Genomic DNA, 19,187 nt, shown 5'->3' with positions numbered 1-19,187 from the left:
CAAAGTAATGCAACATGATTTCAAAAATTCAAAGCACAATATTTTCCCCGAAAAGCTAACTGGAAGCCCAAGCGTACATAGTTCCCTGCTCAATCATCACAACTTCCGCTACCCGCAATTCCTGCTTGGACAAAGACGTCAACTGTTTTGACTAGCACTAGTACCACAGGAAGGGTTACACACCCTTCAACCTGTCATATCTCCAAAGAGGGGTAAGCTAACGTTGACATTATTTGTATTGGAAGGTACTGTGTTGTGACAGTGCGTGTTTTCCTCCGTCAATGATTTCCACATCCACTAAAATAAATCATGTGTCCACTTTGTAATTTTAAAAGCTGAATAACTTTAGGGCACAGCCTAAAGTTATGATCTAAAGTTATGGATTTAGGGAAAAACAAAGCATAAACAGATAATAAAACTTCATAAAGGGGAGACAGTTGCTTACCTACCTAGGTTGGCATTTCCAGGCAGTTTGGGGTGCAGTGGCCAGAGTGGGCACCCCTTGATCCTCCAAGGTTGGCTGTGCATTCAGGGTGGTGCGCTCAGTGTTTTACGACAGCCATGGTACCTCTATATCCTCTCACAGAACCTCATTTCTACCATCCATTATTCTGGCACCTTCTGTTTCCTCTGACGGCTGAATAGCACCTCGCAACAAGGTTGGGGGTTGCATGGTATTGTGATGGGCCCCACCCGGGAACTGCTGGTGCATGTCGGCGTAGAACCAAAAGATGCCCTGCTCAGCCCTGATCAGGTAATACACCAGGGTGATGCTGAGGTGCAGGGCACAGAGGAGAACCAGCAGGCGGCATGCCTTCGGCAACAAGGTGCCCAGCAGCAGCAGGGGGTCCTTCATGCCAGCGAAAGCTGTGGAGACTCAGGGGCGAGGTGGCCACACTAAAGGAAAGGGGAACAATCCGAACTCCTAAACGTGGCATAGGCAACTCTGCCCTCCGCCTCTGGATGCCCATGAAGAGCGATGAACGCAACTTTGGGAAGTTACCTTTTGGGATGGGGAAAGGAGAGGGAGGAGCGCTGAGCAGTGGTTCCCAAACTGTGTGCTTGGTGCGCATCTGTTTGTGGTGCCCCTGGTTAGTTTTGACAGTGCACCGGGGTGCCGCGGCGCACAGATTGGGACCCGCTGGCTTAATGCAACAGAGCATGAATAGCGAGTGTGAGTAACCACTTGCGCTCGCTAAATGTGTTTGTAAAGTAGGATTTTTTTCTCCCAACTTACTACCAGCATTTAGCGTTATTTTCTTAGTGAAACTGCACCATTGTGTCCAAAATGGATGTGATGATGCATTTTGCACTCTGAAGCAGTGCTAAATTCAGTAGAACACAAGCACTCGCTAAATGTGATCTTGCGGCAGGATCCCCCCCCCAAAAAAAAAATTACTCTTACTTACACAACTAGAAGTAATCACATGATTATCAGTAATCCTGCATCAAAGAGTTATGAGGAATTACCGAAATTACTCTGGAGTAATCGAAATCCTGCCCAGGTCTAAACTAAACAGAGCAGAGATCCCTTGCTCCTGTAGTGAGATATATTGCTACAGTATGGTGTCCTGTGAATTTCGGTGCAACTCAGGGGTATTTTCAAGCTTTCTTATTTATGAGGTACGTTTTCCATTGTAATGCTAAACGTCTAATGCGCTAAGTATTTATCGAAGTAACTCTGAGGCTTGTAATGCGAACTTAAAAGGATGACTATCTTGAAATAGACTTTCTCCTTCCAGGCAATATCAGCTCTACATATAAAGTGCTCTACTGTTATCTTAAGTGTGACATTTCTTAATAAGTTGTTGAGTGGAAGACTCAGACTGGTATGGGGGTAGCCCTGATTGCGGGTGTTGTATTGGTGCAGAATATTATATATTTGACAGTAGTGCACCAAGTATGGCAATTATTGTTTAGCTGGATATTTAAAAACAATCTGTCGTTTCACATATTTCATGTACTGGAATGATAAACATATTCATCTGGGGATTCCACATGTATATGTAACTTTTTAAAGAATTAGAACCGAAATTATTGTACTATGGTAAAGAATATTTTATACAGTGAACTCTTAATTTTATGTGATGGCATGATTTCATAACGCTTTTTTATTCAAATGAAGAATTAGTGATATTAAAAATGTGAAACATTGACTGTAAATTATGAATCTAGTATGCTGCACAAAAGTATTATTCCCTCCTGTTTTGCTGTCTTGTTTTAGTATGAAGGTAGATTGTGGCCCACAGTACTGGCCGACATCTGGCATGATCCCTTCATTCACCATTTAATTCAATCGAGCTAATTTTGAATTCTCCATCTGATCAGGTAATCATCTTTTTGTGTTCTTTTGGGTGCCTGTAAGTAGAATTGGGTGGGGTATGTGTATATTTTACAGGCTCAAGAGTTCGTACTATGTATATAACATATAGTCGTTGCCTTGCAAAAGATGAACAATGTGCATACTTTCCTTTGTCCTATAGATTTCAGTGATGACATCTACAAAGCAGATCTTCCTACTCTGTCGTAGAACTTTTTCTTATCAAATAATTTCTTTGTAGAGCGTAATTAGACAAGTGGTTTATTAGTTAAAGTAATTAAATATTTATTTGTTCAATAATGCAAACTTGCAACCACCCTTTATATATTCTTACATAGGAAATGGTGCACCACTGCGGGAAGCTACATAATATTCTAGCAAGGGTGTAAGGTTCCAAGGCCTATGGACATCCAAGGTATATAGGCAATCCTTGAAACAAGAATTGTCCATTGTCCCAGGATCCCAGAGACCAAATACTACTTATTCTTGAGGTCAGGTTATTTGTGAAGCTGCAGGATTGGGGTAGTTAGGACGGGGCTTGAATTTGGCTCAGACGGGCAGTTTCGTCCCTTCTTTGAGAGCTTGTTGCAGTCTAATGCCACAGAAGTTAGATGACGAAACAAAATGTCTGGATGAGGATGCTTCAGGGTAGCTTCTAGATCCCCATGTGTAGTTTGGGACAAGGCACACACAGTAGCATACCTGGAGCAAGTGGAGCATTTAAGTGCTTTAAAGCAATTACCCACAGTGGTATCTTGAGCGCTTCCCTCAGACTTGTTAGTTAACAGTGGGAGCTCATGATCTCTGCATTGTTATTTTTGAGTTGTGTTGTACAGTGACACAGCAGTTTGGATTCTTCAAAACACCACGTGTTGGGCTGTGATTGCGACAGTGGGCTCACATAAAATGTAGCATTGATATAAGGACTGGTAAAGCTGATTCTCAGCACGCAAGGTAGTCTTCTTCCTCCTCCTTTCTCCACTAATCCTTAGCAACACAAGCGTCTCCACTGCCCTTTTACACTTCTCTCCACTTATGAGATCAGCCAGTCTTCCTGTCACTTCATTCCTTATATGGCTTGATGCAGATCTTGCACTGGGAGTTAACATGAACACTATTCCTGACTCACCAGACCGGTTTAGATCATCATTGGCAGTTGAGGGGGGCCCAGCTAGACACTCATGATGGTTACGCCATTTGAATTTTGGGGAAATCCATTCAGGTTCAAGTCAATCATGTTCAACTCGAGTTCAGTCTTATAGAAAGGCACACCCACGTTTTACTGCGATGGCAGACACCCTTGAAACAACACAGTGGTTTCTGGAGTCATCTTAGATCGTCCTAGCACATATGGGAAACCCTACCTCCCCTGCCATGGGTATTCAACACATTGCGTTTGTTCAGGTGTTGCTGTTCCCTTGTCCTTGGCCACACTCTTTGTCAATATGTTTCTTTTCTGCTCACAGTTTGACCTGTGTATTTTCAGAATGGAGGGGTCCGAATGGATTCCTGATGGCTTCACTATTGCTTTTTTCTTCACAAGGTGTTATGGATATTGATTATTTAGAAACTGATAATATTTTTCTTTCTCTTTTTCTGTAGTTTTGCAATAATTTTATACGGAGAATCTGCTTTCCTGTAAAAGAATAGTATCTGCATTATTTAGCAAATTAGGTGTTATATACAAACAATATATTTATTAGGTGAAGTCTATTATTATAAATGGGAGGAAATGTAATTTTGATATTGGCTTTTTGAGCATTTAAAAAAACTTTTTGGGTATATATAAGCCGTACTCGTATTTTTCCATTTTTATAATTATATTTATGTCTATATTTATATTTACATCGATATTGTCATGATATATTATTAACAATTTTGTAATTTATCAGAATAATTTATGTAGAAAGATATATGTATATGGATATAGATATATTTATTCCTATTTAATTAGACAATGTATTCTTTACCTATGTATATTTACCAGAGAAAGAGAAAAAATACTCTGTCCTGTTTCTATGTTTATGTTTGGAGGATATTTAAGTTATGTGTATTGGTTGAATTATGCACGTGATCAAGGCTGCTTGACAGTCGAAACGCGTTGTGTGCGGTAATAAAATTACCAGCTTTTGACTTCCCGAGTGTGCGTTACTGTGAAAGTTTTGAATTTTGTGTGTGTGTGTATATATATATATATATATATATATATATATATATATATATATATATATATATATAATGTAAAAACTAATATATGAAAAAAAGTCTGAAATTCACAACTTGTAATTCATTGTGCTAACTATAGCTTGCACTCCTGCCACGTGCATCTTATGAGCTCACACTTTACATTACTACTGACATCTAAAATGACATCACTGACATCCCTGATAACACCGTAGTCATCTACAGCAGTTACTGAGTGTACAGGTGTGGGTCGATAGCATAAACCCAGGAGACAAGTGTAATTTTGCATTTTAAAAGTTACATGATAGACACTGTTCAGAAATGACTAAAGTTAGGGGTGGACGAAGTACTCCGTGTCAATCAGGGTCGAGGCTGAGTGGACCTGATGTGGATTTGCAGAAGTATCTTTGAAAGTTTGTTATAGGTTAAAGCTAAAACCTGTTCTAAATAATCTATGAGAGAAGCTAAAGCTGGTGTTGACTATACATTAACAATTAGTGGCTTTGTAGGCTAGTGCCCATGTTAAGTAGTTGTAATACAGTTGTATAGACAAATTCTATAAGTTATGCATGTGTAATTTGACTAATTATTGGAAGTTATTGAATAATGTAAAATTTAGGGGTGTCCCACTTAGAGGATGTTTATCTCATACTGGTGTTTTAAGCATGGCTTATAGGTTGTATACCATTATACCAGAACAAAAAATGAGTGTAATGTATTTTACCAAACTACAGAGTGTTTTCCATAGGATGTTTTTTAGGTGTCTTCATAGTGGCAGATGTATACCTGTCAACCTTTTGGCTTTAAATTGAGGATCACGTGAAGTTTTAAGGGTGGGGGTATCCCATAAGGCGTATAGAAAATTGCCCACAGATGTAGCTTGTTGAATTATTTCAAGTACACAAAACCTATAGGATGATGTCACAGTAATTGTATGAGGTCATCAGTGATGTAATTTACCATCTAATGAGTGATGTACAATGTGAAGTGTATTGGATGAGTATACGTTATAATCAACTCCGTAGACTATACCTAGTGAAATTCAAAGGTTTTTCTTGTGCTTTTAAAACTACTTTTAACTCGTTTAAACACATAATTATAAGGTCACTTACTTTTTCAGTGAATATATATTTTAATCTATTATAGCTATATATTTACCATATAACAGCCAACATGATGCAATGCAAATTGCCAGACCCACCAGCAGTGTAGCGTCGTGCTGGTAGCGGCTCACAGTCTTTAGTTTAAGAAAATTCCAAGTAGATGTATGGAAAGATGCTCACTCAGGAACATGAGGTGACAAAAGGTTTATTGCACAATTCTACTTGATGCGTTTCACCCTCAAAAGGGCCTTGATTACACAACGACCGATGGTTAACAAAATTTATATTGTTACATGGATATTGAGGAAGGACAAAAATATGTTGCACACCAGTAGTGCCATCTTGGAGGGGGAGAACCACTTATTACACCCTGTAAGCCACCATAGTGCAAGCATAGTATCTTGACTACAGAAGTGACAATGCTCATATTCAAGAAAATGATTAAATAAAAGAGGTAAAAAAGAGCTCCTGGCAATAAGAAGATAATTAGAACCAAAACATGGCACCAACATAATATTACATGACAGTTATCAATCCTACAATCTTGTTTGAGGGTACAAGTTCTCATCACCAGGTGGCAATATGTCATGCTGTAAGCAAAGAAGTATCAAACTAGCCATGTTATCTGGTTCCTCAAATATGTCTATTCCTTTCGACCATAATGTGGCCCTCAAGTGTATTGAAAAACATGTGAATCAGTGAAACACAACCCCCTGTGCAAAACCTCTGACTCACAGAGAATCCTCCTTCTGGTAGTATATTCAGTTGGGCCAGACCTAAACACTCGCTAGGGTGTATATGTCATACATCGTAAAAGGTATCTAGCGTCAGAAAATACTGCCCATGTGGGATACTAAGAAAACACAGTACCTATTGGTTTTATAGGTCATCCAAGTATATCTGGCCACCAAAGTGGCAAAGTCAGAAAATCACTATAGCTAGCATAATAATAGGGATTGTCACACATATAATAAAGAAAATTGTTACTTGAATCAAGGTGAGAGTTCTTATAGGAAGAGTTCAGTAAGTTTCCATGAAGACAAGGCTAGGGGGTACCAAGCACCTCTCACCAGAGTCCCTTCATTGTTTCGTAGAAATAAAAATATACAATTCTTAAAATGAAAATGGACTTCAAACCATCTGTCAGAATAAATGTGAACACAATGTAGCATAGGTAGAGTGTAAAAACATACCAAATTTAGTCACCAAAATGTACTTTGAGTGCTTCCTCTTTGTTGAGGCCTTTCGGGATCTTGGTTTCTAGCTCTATAATGTATTTTGACTCTCTTCTTAATTGCAAGACCCTATTACCACCCCTATATTTGGGACATATACTTTGTTGCATGGGTACCTCAAAATGTAGATAAAATATGTAGATCTACATTTGACACATTTCTCAATGGATCTGTAACTCATTCCAGATAGTACAGGGAAACCTTTTGTATTCTGGTTTTGCATGTTTTACACTTCCCGCATATAAAAAATCCTTTCAGTGCTTTATCCAACAGTATAACTTTTTTGTGAGGCTGAAATGTCATTATGTACTATCCAATCACACGTGATTTATTCTCCTGAAAGTAACCATGGGTTGGGGAGAGATCAGATTGCCTATCATAGTCACATTTCAGAATATCCCATTACTTCCGCATAATAGAATGTATTTGTAGTCTTATCTGTGCCTCGTTGGAATTTTTTATGCTCCATTGATTGTACATTTATAAAATATATATTGTGGATTTTTTCCTCTCGTTAATATTTATAGGTAGTTGTTTACACTTGACTTCAGACCAGTCCTTCCATGCATCTAAATTAAGATAGTCCATGATCTTTCAATATCCATTTCTCTCCCATCTAAAAACGAGCAGCTTCGAATTAACCCCCTAGATACCAGAAAGTTGTTTTAGGCGTTCAGTGGAGGGACAGGATATCTTCACCCACATCATCTGGGGTTTCTCTAAAATATATCAATTTTGTGACTCAGGAATATTGTCTTCATACATTAGGGATGGAACAATCAATAGATGCGCAAACAGTGATTTTAGGGTACTCTTCTAACGTCAAAATAGAACTACTGCAGAAAAAACGATTGTTTATCATTGTTTTAATAGCAAGGTCAATAAATTCTTCAAAACTGACGTTCAAAAGCAATCCCGGCTTTCCAACAATTGTGGTAAAAAATGTTCAAATGTGAGGAGTTAGAATACCGATATGCGCTGTGGTAGGAGCATATAACAAATTTCAGAGATTACGGGGGGCGATGGGATAGTTTGGGGGATAGAGGGAAGCTTACTCCTGTTCCCTGGAATAAAGTTTATAAGTGCACTAATTTGAGATTGGGTAGAAAGAACAATGTAAGATTATCTATTGGCATTTTCATACTGTGATGTATGTTAATACTTTCTGAAATTTGAACACTGTCTTTTATAATGATCCCATCCCCAGGCCATGATAGCACGTAAAACGGGGTAGGAGTGCATCCCCCTCCCTGAGCCTTTAAAGGCCTGGGAGACCCCATCCCCGGGGGCCAGCTTGGCTACCGTGTCCAGAGAAGCCTTCCCCCAGGACACAGTAGTTTCCATGCCCGCACCAGCGTGGGCAGGGCAACATACGTTTGCTCCTGTTTGGGGGGTAGCATTTTTAAATCCACAGCCAGATGACAGCAAACATGCAAGTCTGCTCCCACCTGACTGATTTAAAAATGCTCCCTCTGGCTGGGAGCAAACTTCTGTTCTGTTTCACTCTTGTGGGCAGGGAAATAGAACACATACTGCTCCTGCCTGGCAGTAGCAAACATAGATAGCCGCTTTCTCCACGCAGAAGCAATGCCAGCTCCCGCACCTTGCGGGGAGCTGGCTGGGGCCGTGGAGGCCCTGAGAATCCCAACACCGCCCCATTGTGTTGGTGGGTGCCCCGGATAGGTGCCGGGACACCAGCCTGTGTCCTGGGTATGAGGTCCCTGGAACCTATGAAGGCTCATGGAGGGGGTCCCCTCCCCTTTTAAATAGGATATGGCCCAGGGGATGGGGCCCCTGGGGCCCGAGAAGGCTTGAGGAGGAGGGGCTGCAGGGCCCCTCCCTGATTTTGTTAAATTTAGCACCAGAGGATGGGCGTCCCTCGGTCCTAATGAGGCTCAGGGAGAGGGGGGTGGCTAGCAGCCTCCCTCCCCTGCTTTAAAAATAAATTCTGTACCCGGGGAAGGGTCCCCAGGGCAACTGTAGACTCTGGGGGGTGGCCATGTGGCTCCTTCCCCTTTTTGACGGAACTTGGCCCCTGGGATGGAGTCCTGAGGCCTATTAAGGCTTAAGGAGGAGGCTGCCTGCCCCCTCCCCATAATATATATGTTTTGGCCCCAGGAAAGTGGTTTCTGGTGCCCGAAGGCCAGCGCTATGTGGCACACACACCTAAGTTATATGTGGCGTGGGGTTGGCTGCCTGCGGTGTTTGGCCACAGGACCTTGCACATGACGCGACCCTGCGGCCAGTCTCTTGACTCACATGGGGAAAGGACACGCAAAGCGCGGGATTGACTTTAGAAATTATATCAGAATATTACTTTACTTTTTAAAAAACATAGAAATTCACTGAACAAACAAATGTTAAAGTAACAGTTTAGTTAAGTGAGGTGTTCCGTAACAATGTAAAGTTTTAAATTCAAAGCACCACAGAAATTCTCAAGTTGTAGTTATTTCAAGTAACTATAACTCATGCCCTAAGGTAACTATAACTCGCACCTTTGCCATGCACTGCTAATTACCCCACATATTCCACCGTTTATGACATCATCGATAATTTCTGCAACATTTGCAAAGAAATTATTGATTAGATTGATTGGGTATGGCGGGAGCATGAGTTGTAGTTACGTGAGATAACTATAACTGGTGAATTTCTATGTTTTTTTTTAATAGAGTTTCAAACATTAAATTGTTACCGAACATTTCACCTAACTAAAACATTAATTTAACCTTTTTTTTCAGCGAATATACAGGGAGTGCAGAATTATTAGGCAAGTTGTATTTTTGAGGATTAATTTTATTATTGAACAACAACCATGTTCTCAATGAACCCAAAAAACTCATTAATATAAAAGCTGAATATTTTTGGAAGTAGTTTTTAGTTTGTTTTTAGTTTTAGCTATGTTAGGGGGATATCTGTGTGTGCAGGTGACTATTACTGTGCATAATTATTAGGCAACTTAACAAAAAAAATATATACCCATTTCAATTATTTATTATTACCAGTGAAACCAATATAACATCTCAACATTCACAAATATACATTTCTGACATTCAAAAACAAAACAAAAACAAATCAGTGACCAATATAGCCACCTTTCTTTGCAAGGACACTCAAAAGCCTGCCATCCATGGATTCTGTCAGTGTTTTGATCTGTTCACCATCAACATTGCGTGCAGCAACAACCACAGCCTCCCAGACACTGTTCAGAGAGGTGTACTGTTTTCCCTCCTTGCAAATCTCACATTTGATGATGGACCACAGGTTCTCAATGGGGTTCAGATCAGGTGAACAAGGAGGCCATGTCATTAGATTTCCTTCTTTTATACCCTTTCTTGCCAGCCACGCTGTGGAGTACTTGGACGCGTGTGATGGAGCATTGTCCTGCATGAAAATCATGTTTTTCTTGAAGGATGCAGACTTCTTCCTGTACCACTGCTTGAAGAAGGTGGCTTCCAGGAACTGGCAGTAGGACTGGGAGTTGAGCTTGACTCCATCCTCAACCCGAAAAGGCCCCACAAGCTCATCTTTGATGATACCAGCCCAAACCAGTACTCCACCTCCACCTTGCTGGCGTCTGAGTCGGACTGGAGCTCTCTGCCCTTTACCAATCCAGCCATGGGCCCATCCATCTGGCCCATCAAGACTCACTCTCATTTCATCAGTCCATAAAACCTTATGAAAATCAGTCTTGAGATATTTCTTGGCCCAGTCTTGACGTTTCAGCTTGTGTGTCTTGTTCAGTGGTGGTCGTCTTTCAGCCTTTCTTACCTTGGCCATGTCTCTGAGTATTGCACACCTTGTGCTTTTGGGCACTCCAGTGATGTTGCAGCTCTGAAATATGGCCAAACTGGTGGCAAGTGGCATCGTGGCAGCTGCACGCTTGACTTTTCTCAGTTCATGGGCAGTTATTTTGCACCTTGGTTTTTCCACACGCTTCTTGCGACCCTGTTGACTATTTTGAATGAAACGCTTGATTGTTCGATGATCACGCTTCAGAAGCTTTGCAATTTTAAGAGTGCTGCATCCCTCTGCAAGATATCTCACTATTTTTTACTTTTCTGAGCCTGTCAAGTCCTTCTTTTGACCCATTTTGCCAAAGAAAAGGAAGTTGCCTAATAATTATGCACACCTGATATAGGGTGTTGATGTCATTAGACCACACCCCTTCTCATTACAGAGATGCACATCACCTAATATGCTTAATTGGTAGTAGGCTTTCGAGCCTATACAGCTTGGAGTAAGACAACATGCATAAAGAGGATGATGTGGTCAAAATACTTATTTGCCTAATAATTCTGCACTCCCTGTATATATATATATATGTTTATGTATGTATGTATGTATGTATGTATATATATATATATATATATATATATATACATACTTACACCACAAAGGTTACCAGGACGTTGTTAGGATCAGAATTTACACGCACAAAACTATAGAAATTCAGCTGTTAGCTGCTTAGCGCTTCAGAGATCGGGCGCATTGAGGCAAGGGTGGTAGGGCAGGATGCACTCCCCCGCACTTGGAATTAAATGGAGTTTTTAGACAACTCTATGGAATTATGCAGAGTAGATCTGTGAGCTCCGCCCACCCCTAATATTCACTTTAAAAAAAAAAGGTTACAGAGATGTTATAGTTAGGCTCACATTTTAAGCATACAAAACCACATTAATTCAGCAGTTATAGTTAGTTATTTCACAAAACTATAACTTATGCCCCAAGGTAACTAACTCGCCCCCCCCAACATGCACAGTTTTCAGATCAATAATTTTACTGCAATTATTGAAATGATATTATCAATTATGTCATAGAAGATGCATTTACTGATATAATATGTGGAGTAATTAGCAATGCATGGCGAGGGCACAAGTTAAAGTTACCTTGGGGCATGAGTTATAGTTACTTTAAATACCTCTAACTGCAACAGCTGAATTTCTATGGTTTTGTGCGTGTAAATTCTTATCCTAACTAAGAAGTCCCTGTAACCTTTGGGTTTTTTGGTGAATTTCAAATGTTTTTTAAATGCTAATTCTCAACTATAACGTTCTTTTAACCTTTTTTTTTTCAGTTAATTTCTATGTGTTGTTTTTTTAATGAATTAGGGAGTTGGCTGCAGGACTTGGCCTGCTGCAAGGCCCTGTGGCCAACTCCCTGTGTGCAGCAAACCCCACGGCATGAGGGAAAAGCAAGGAAGAAGGCACACAAAAATGGGGGAAAAAGCAAGGAGAAAGCAGTGAAAACTAGGAAAAAGCAAGAAGCAGGCACACAAAACAATGGATTTGGGCCAAATATTTGGGGTGGGGGGGGGGGGTGGGGGGGGAGAACATTTGGCCTCCATCAGGAAGCCTTTGGGACCACACCATTATGCCTAGCAGGTCAGGGTATCTCTACCTTTACTCCCTTGTTTTTTATTTAATGTTTTTTTACCTGGGACTTGGCTGAGTTAGATTTCCAGGATGGCTACCAGCACTTCCTGGTTAAAGTGCTGGCAGCCAATCAGATCTCACCATGAGATCTGTGCTTAGGCTCTGCCCCGATATTCACATTTCTTTTTCTTCAATAACTACAAACCTACTGAACGGATTTAGACTAAATCACAAATGGGTCTCTTTCTGGACCAAGAGCTACCTTTCTGCCAAGTTTCGTGTAATTCCATCAAGCAGTTCGGGCTATAGTTGTGTCTAAATATCCCTATGGAAAATGAATAGAGAAAAGGCCTTTTGGGATCCCCTGAGCCCCCGTTTAACGAATCAACCTGAAACTTTCAACACCGCAGCTAAACTGACTGTCATAAAAGTTTTGAAAATTTCATGAAGATTGTTCAATTGGCGCCAAAGTTATTGGCAAAAGAAAAAACTCTTCCTATGAAACCAGGTCCTAACTATAACTACCTACTGGCAACCGCTAGTCGTATGTATGAACATATCTGATATATATCTGATAACTAGTTTTCTGAAAACATATCGTATTCTAATGCCATGCAATCCATAGCAGAGTCATGCACTAAAAGTGACATTTAAAGGTTCAGCCACCTTAATATTTAAAATTGTGCTAAACGATACTGCTGCACAGAGGCACTTGGAAAATAATAATTTGTGATATTGTTCTTCACCCAAGGCGTAGCTCATAGGTCCCTACGAAGAGAGACAACATTGTCTGTCAATTGGCCAGGGATCCAAAATGGCAGGCAGACTTTTGCCTTTTTCTCCAGGTAACTGAAGTGTGCAGTATGTAGCTTGTCCAACCATTGTTGGAATACTAGAGAAAAGTTATAGCTGGAAGCTTTAGCTCCATCCGCATATGCAAATGTGTGTATGACGTTGTAGTGGTAAGATCTAGGAAGTAGTAGAATCATCAGAGGTTTATGACTGGTCCTGTGAGTGGGCCTCTACGGGTAGGATAGACCTGCCTCTGATAAAAACAAGTTGATCTTTAAAATATGAACCACCGAGATTGTGTTTTTACTTGGGAAGTGGAATAAATATCAGCTGTTGGTGTAAAAGACTGTTTTTAGTCATTACATTTTATACTGTATTATTGCTGGTCATCCTGTGTTGGCATGGCATGCTAGATTCCCTTTATCACCCTGCCACTCTCCAAGAAATTTCTCATTCGAAATTATTATTTAATCTTGAATGGAGAGACATGTTTCTTTGGAGTTTCCTAAAAAAAAAAATGGTTGTATGTTTTCTCCTTGGTGCTGGAAAAATATTCTTATGGATTGTCACAAAACGACTAAAAAGTCTTCAGAGCTATCAACCTGGATGATATTGTGTGGTGAGGCTTGCTGTCACACTGTTGGCCTTACTTTGTCTCCGTACTCATTAGCATGAATGAGTTTAATGTGTAACTTATCATATTGACTCGAGCTGCTGTTTCACCCGGAAGTATTAAAGCAGTTTTTCCTTGCAGGAACTGAACCTTACTAGGTCAGGCTGGGTTTTAGCTAGTGCCCGACACGCAGATGTGTTCACCATTCTGCAGCCAAGACTCCATAAATCTTTCTGTATGAGTATCAGATCCATCAGCTGGATGTATTACACCCTCATTCAGTTTGTAAATGGATGTAAACTTCTTAGAGTGTACTGTTCATCGCTCATGAAAACATCATTCAAATCCAGTTGTAAATATATGTTTATATATAAGACCGATGGATAAATAATATCAAGTATAGAATTTGTCGTGTAATACAAACCTTTATTCGGATAAAAATCCGTAACAGAATTGCATATTAAAATACGATAAAATATGACTCTATATTACAAATTATAAATCGATGAGAAGATTAAAAATAAGCAGCATCAGATCTATATCAGAAGACAAAATCCGTCAGAAGGACACCAATATAGATAGTTATGGAATTCAAGTGAAAAAGGGTAACAAAGTTTGGAAGTATTAACATTTGTGATGGTCTCATCCAAGTCCTGTTATAATATCATGATTTCTTTTTTCATTAAGCATCTATATACATACATATTCCATATGTAGTAATCACAGTCTATAAATCCTTCAAAAACCAAAGGAGATTTAATTAAGACTTGCAAAAATAAGAGCTGTATTCCAAATATAATACATAATAAAAAGGCCAGCACTCTTTGCTAAAAACACTGATGGATGTTTATGGTGCACAGTCGGAATCATCATAATTACTTTACGATTACAGTACAGGGTAATGATGTGCAATAAACAATCTGTCGATCCTTCAAAGTCATTATCAGTAGGTCAAGTCATATCTAATAATGCACAAAGAAAAGCTGTGATCCAAATTTAATGCATTCGTAAAGGTTAGTATCCTGACTAAAAACACTAGTAAATGTGTTTAGGGCACAGAGTCATCTGATTATCCGACCTCATAAATTAAAGCTTCCAAATAGGATAGAGGAATAGGATTTCCTCCTATTAAGGACAGTTAAAATGTAAGCAGAGGCTGCAAGCATAAACTCCCATTATCAAGTTTACAAATAAAAATTAACGCATCCTGGGAGTGAAAACGTTTTTCAGACATAAAAAAGGTTCTAAGGGTTTTGTTTTCCTATGTCCTTATAGAACTTGCAAAAAAGAATAAAGTGCAATGTTGACTGGGAAGATATGCCATTACATGGGCATTTAGTTAACTTTGGGGCCCAAGCCCCCATGTTAGGGAAAGCTACCTTAAAGTGCAGAGTACCAATCCGTATTCTAGTAAGATAAAATATATGGTGTATGTTGGATAACATTATCAGATAGCTCTGGATTCCTTGTTGAACTGAAACTGTGCAACAACTAAGCACGGTCTGCGTGGAGCTTTCTCTCGTCTCCATTCTTGCTTCTCTGTTTGCTATGAGGACTGCTTTCACTTCCTTCTTGCTTTAACTTAAAACACTAGCAGGATCTTTAATACTAATGTGCACATCCACCTCCTGTAAAAGACTATTCACGTATGCCAACCATGGAATATTTACTCTGTGCTCAAGAGTTAGGCAATCTGTTATGATTTCTTTAGTAAACATGCTGCCTACTTTGCTCCAAATTCTGTGCCAGAGTGTAATCGGGCTTGTACAAATGCTATCTTCTAGATAAGGGACCGCCAGTTCCTTGTGTACAATATAGGCAGAGCTTGAACTAGGCACTGTCAAACATCTATAGAAGAAAAGGTTCTCCTCAGTCTGTAGGAATGAACAATTTGCCATACCCAGCGGGGGGCACGACAGCTGAGGCTAGTTAGACATTTGTCCTAGTACAATGCCAACATCGCTCTCATTGCTTTATTCCCAATCTTGGCAGAAAATCTAAAGAGAGCTTCTAAAGATCTTAAGAATTTTAATTTCCCATTTTCCAGCTGAGAGCCCAATATTTCTTGAGAAATGTATGCCTGTGTGTGTGAAGTTTTGAGTTTTAGCCAATTCCATTCCCTTAGATGTGACATACTCTTTTTAGCTTTCCCTTTTCCACATACCATTGTAAAGGTTTTCTTAAGATTCAGTTTTAAGTCTTTCTCCTCCATACACGCGACAAAGTTGTCAATCAGGCGCTATAAGGCATTAGCGGTTCTGGATATCAGAGCTGCATCGTCTGTATAGGAGGACAGGATTTGGTCATTTACCAACCTTAGGGACATCATCATTCACCTTTTGCAGTGTCTCATCCACCCCATTAATACAGAGTGGAAACAAAAGGGGGAGCAAGGACACATCCTTGTTGAATCACGCGTGTAACCCTAAATCTTGGTGTGCATTCACCCCTTTGTCCCATATCGTACTCGGGCAGTCAGTCGGGCATACAGTTATAATAGAAATATAGTAATCTCTATTAGAGTGCCCATTATGTCCAATGTCTGACACAACTTAGCATGATTTACCAGGTCGAATGTGCTGCTGAGGTCTGCAAAACATAAGTAAATAGACCCTCTTTAGCTAAGATGTACTTGCTAATGCGTAGGTGTGAATTAATACATTGCCCCATACTACCGACATCCCTCTGGAATCCATACTAGGAGTCTGGAAGCACTTGGTTGTCCATACTAGGAGTCTGGAAGCACTTGGTTGTCAGAAGCCCACGTCTCCAGCCTCTCCAAGAGGACTCTGTCCATTAATTTGGCTGTTGAGTCAAGAAGAGATATGGGACGATATCACCTTGCATCCCCCCATTCCCCTTTTTGAAGATCGGTACTATTACACTTTCAGTTTAAGTTGCGGGCAAGTAACCACTAGCAGCTGCGTTACATACCTGTGTCAACATAGGTGCCCACAGGGGAATATTTGATTTAAAGGCATCTGTGAGTCCCTTATTAAGGCCAGATGCCTTCCCATTGGTGCTTTTCTCCAAGGCAATAGTTGCCTATTCTTGGCTAAGTGGTTTTAGATGTGAGGACCCTACCAAATGTATGTTGTTGGTGGACACTACTTGACCATCATCACTGGGGTTAAAAATCCTGCCATAATGTTTTAACCAGTCTGCCTGTTGGACAAGGACCTCACACCTGGGAGCTGTCAGATCTTTAAGAAAAGGCAGAGTGTCTGGGAAGGGCTCTGGGGGTCTTGAGTTAATTTCACCCATGTGCGGTGCAGAGGCAGCTTCCTGAGATGTTAAGTAAGGGTAGCCATTCCTCAAGTATTTTCCATGGAAGTGCCAGTTACCTTATGACATGATAGGCCAACAGCTGTCTGCTCTTGGGTTCCTGAGCTTGTTCTTTCAGTGATGGGTGGGTGGTTTGGGGGGCGTTTGGCCCAGCCTCAGACAAGCCCCCTCTTCGCCTCCCGCTGAGGGATGCCAGTGAAACTTTGAGCACGTTGGTTGTCTGTCGCCGCCAACCATGGGTGTGATGCAGCTGGGGGACAAAGTGCTACCCCAGTCAAACATCAAGTTTTTGGTGGAAAAGTCTGTGCAGGGAACCGCTTAGCAGAACATCCACGCTGCGGGGTGCTAGTGGTGCTTTCAGCGTGTTGGTTTCTGGCCCAAACCCCTCCTGGCCGCGATGCAGCTGTGGTGGATGAAATCCCACCCCAGCCAAACACCAAGTTTGTGGTGGAAAAGGGTGAGCAGAGAACAGCTTTGGAGAACTGGTCATTTGTTAGTACAAGGTCATTGAAAATAGAAGAATATCCCCTTTTCGTCAAAGTTTTTTTTATTACCTATTAGAGAAACCAAACAGCCTGTAAACGTCTTATGAAATTTGTACCCTTTAAGTGGTATGTTGGGACAAATAACGTCAAAGTCTTAGAGCAAACTGGTATTGTAAAATGAGATTGAGATTCTTCTCTAAGCTTCCCTTATTTCGAAATGAAGAGTCACAAATTTAAACAAGCATTGGCAGAGCCAATTAGGATTGGCCTTGTCAAATGAAGTGGACTATTTTCTAATCAGATGTACACATGTGCAAGAGTGAAATGCCGGCATTCACAGTGGAAAGAACACAACGCCTGAAGAGGGCGGAGCCAATGTCACATGGATGTATTTTCATTAACATTTTTGGAGGAAAAAAAGAGACTAGTGAGACATCTAAAATGATCTAAAGGTCCGACTTTTAAAAAATAAAGAAAAGCTTGGTTGCGTAGATGTATTTAATAAATGGATGCCTGCTTATTGAAACTGCACCTCCATGACAAACGAACAGTATCTGTAATTGATTTGTTTTCTCAGTGCTTTATCTGGCCTGTTTGTTGTGTGGATGCATGGCGGAGCGCCTTTTAGCCTTGCATTATGGAATGCTCTGATCCGCACCGTGCACAGTGTAGGCCGCCTCTCTGCGAGCGCCTGCGCGTCTACACTGAGAGACAAAGCGCCTTCCTGCCGCTGCTCTATTGTAGACCTTTGTAAGAACAGTGCCTAGGCAACCGCTAGTATTATGTTTCTCTCCTTCGCACTGAAGATCTTTCGTGCGTTGTCAGATAGTATTTAATACTGTTGGTTTGACAGCATCAGTTGACAAAACAGCTCCTCGCATATGGCTGCACTTTCCTAGCTTCGTTCTGCAAAGAGTGAAAGTCATTTGCCTTCGGGACTGACAAATGAGGCACTAAATATTTTATGTGGATGTATCCATTTACATAACTCTCCTTACGTCAAACACCATCCGGAGTCACGTACGGAAAGGAAGAGCTCTAGAGAATCTACTGCTCGATGCACATGCGAAAGTGCCTGCTATAGGCCCAATGGATATATGTATAATATGGTAATTGTAGTGTCCTGCTGGACACGTTCTAGTGTTTTGGCCAGCCTCTCTGCTGAGGGCTGGCCTCCCGCATACACCCCACACCCACCCAGCACAGGCGTCACCGGTCAGGTGACCCTGGCAATAAAAGGGGCCGGGCGCACGTGCCCAGGGCCAGTTTCACCCACTAAGAAAGCGAGTCCGTGTGTCTCATTTTTAGTAGCATGAGGGCCTAGGGCCCCAACACTACATTGGCGACGAGGATGTCTGCCCCACGCGTGAGCCGGCTGCAGCTGCTGCGCTGCGAGGAGGGAAATGCATGAAGTGTTCCCTTACCTTACATCTGTAAAGCACCTCACTGCAGCACCCACCTGCCACAAATCCCGAAAGGCAGAACGCAGCCGAGAACACCGCCGACACCCTGCCTGGCATGAGGTGAGCCCTGTGGATGCCAGTGTGGCACCACCACGGCGGGAGAAATCTGAAAAGGGGGTAAAGACTGCTGCGCGCTGTCCCCGCTCTCCCGCTGGGATAAGGGAGACCGAGCAGCAGAGTGAAAAGGAACGTAGCTCTTAGGCTACCGCCATAAAGTCACAGCACGGTGGACCGCAGCACTGCCAAGACGGCTGCGGCCGTGAAAAGAGGAGCGCGACGGTGCTGACACGCACCAGCCAAGTGAAGCGCCTAGAGCTGCCCCCCCAGCAACACGG

The 19,187-nt window shown here is 41.3% G+C and overlaps 1 protein-coding gene across 2 annotated transcripts in view; it reads left to right on the top strand.

Annotated features, from left to right (window-relative positions):
* The window catches only part of DAAM1 (dishevelled associated activator of morphogenesis 1), a 633,974-nt gene that overhangs the window by 101,538 nt on the left and 513,249 nt on the right, over positions 1-19,187 (top strand). The window contains exon 2 of one of the 2 annotated variants that reach the window (XM_069207028.1): positions 2,225-2,328. The exons of the other annotated variant lie outside the window; for it this stretch is intronic. The gene's annotated coding sequence lies outside the window, so the exon portion shown is untranslated. The remainder of the gene's footprint in view (positions 1-2,224; positions 2,329-19,187) is intronic. 2 annotated transcript variants of the gene reach the window in all.

Source organism: Pleurodeles waltl, chromosome 9, assembly GCF_031143425.1.
Source record: "Pleurodeles waltl isolate 20211129_DDA chromosome 9, aPleWal1.hap1.20221129, whole genome shotgun sequence".
In the NCBI taxonomy this organism is placed as follows: domain Eukaryota; kingdom Metazoa; phylum Chordata; class Amphibia; order Caudata; family Salamandridae; genus Pleurodeles; species Pleurodeles waltl.
Note: the sequence above shows the minus strand (reverse complement) of the source record. Positions and strands in the feature narration are given on the sequence as shown.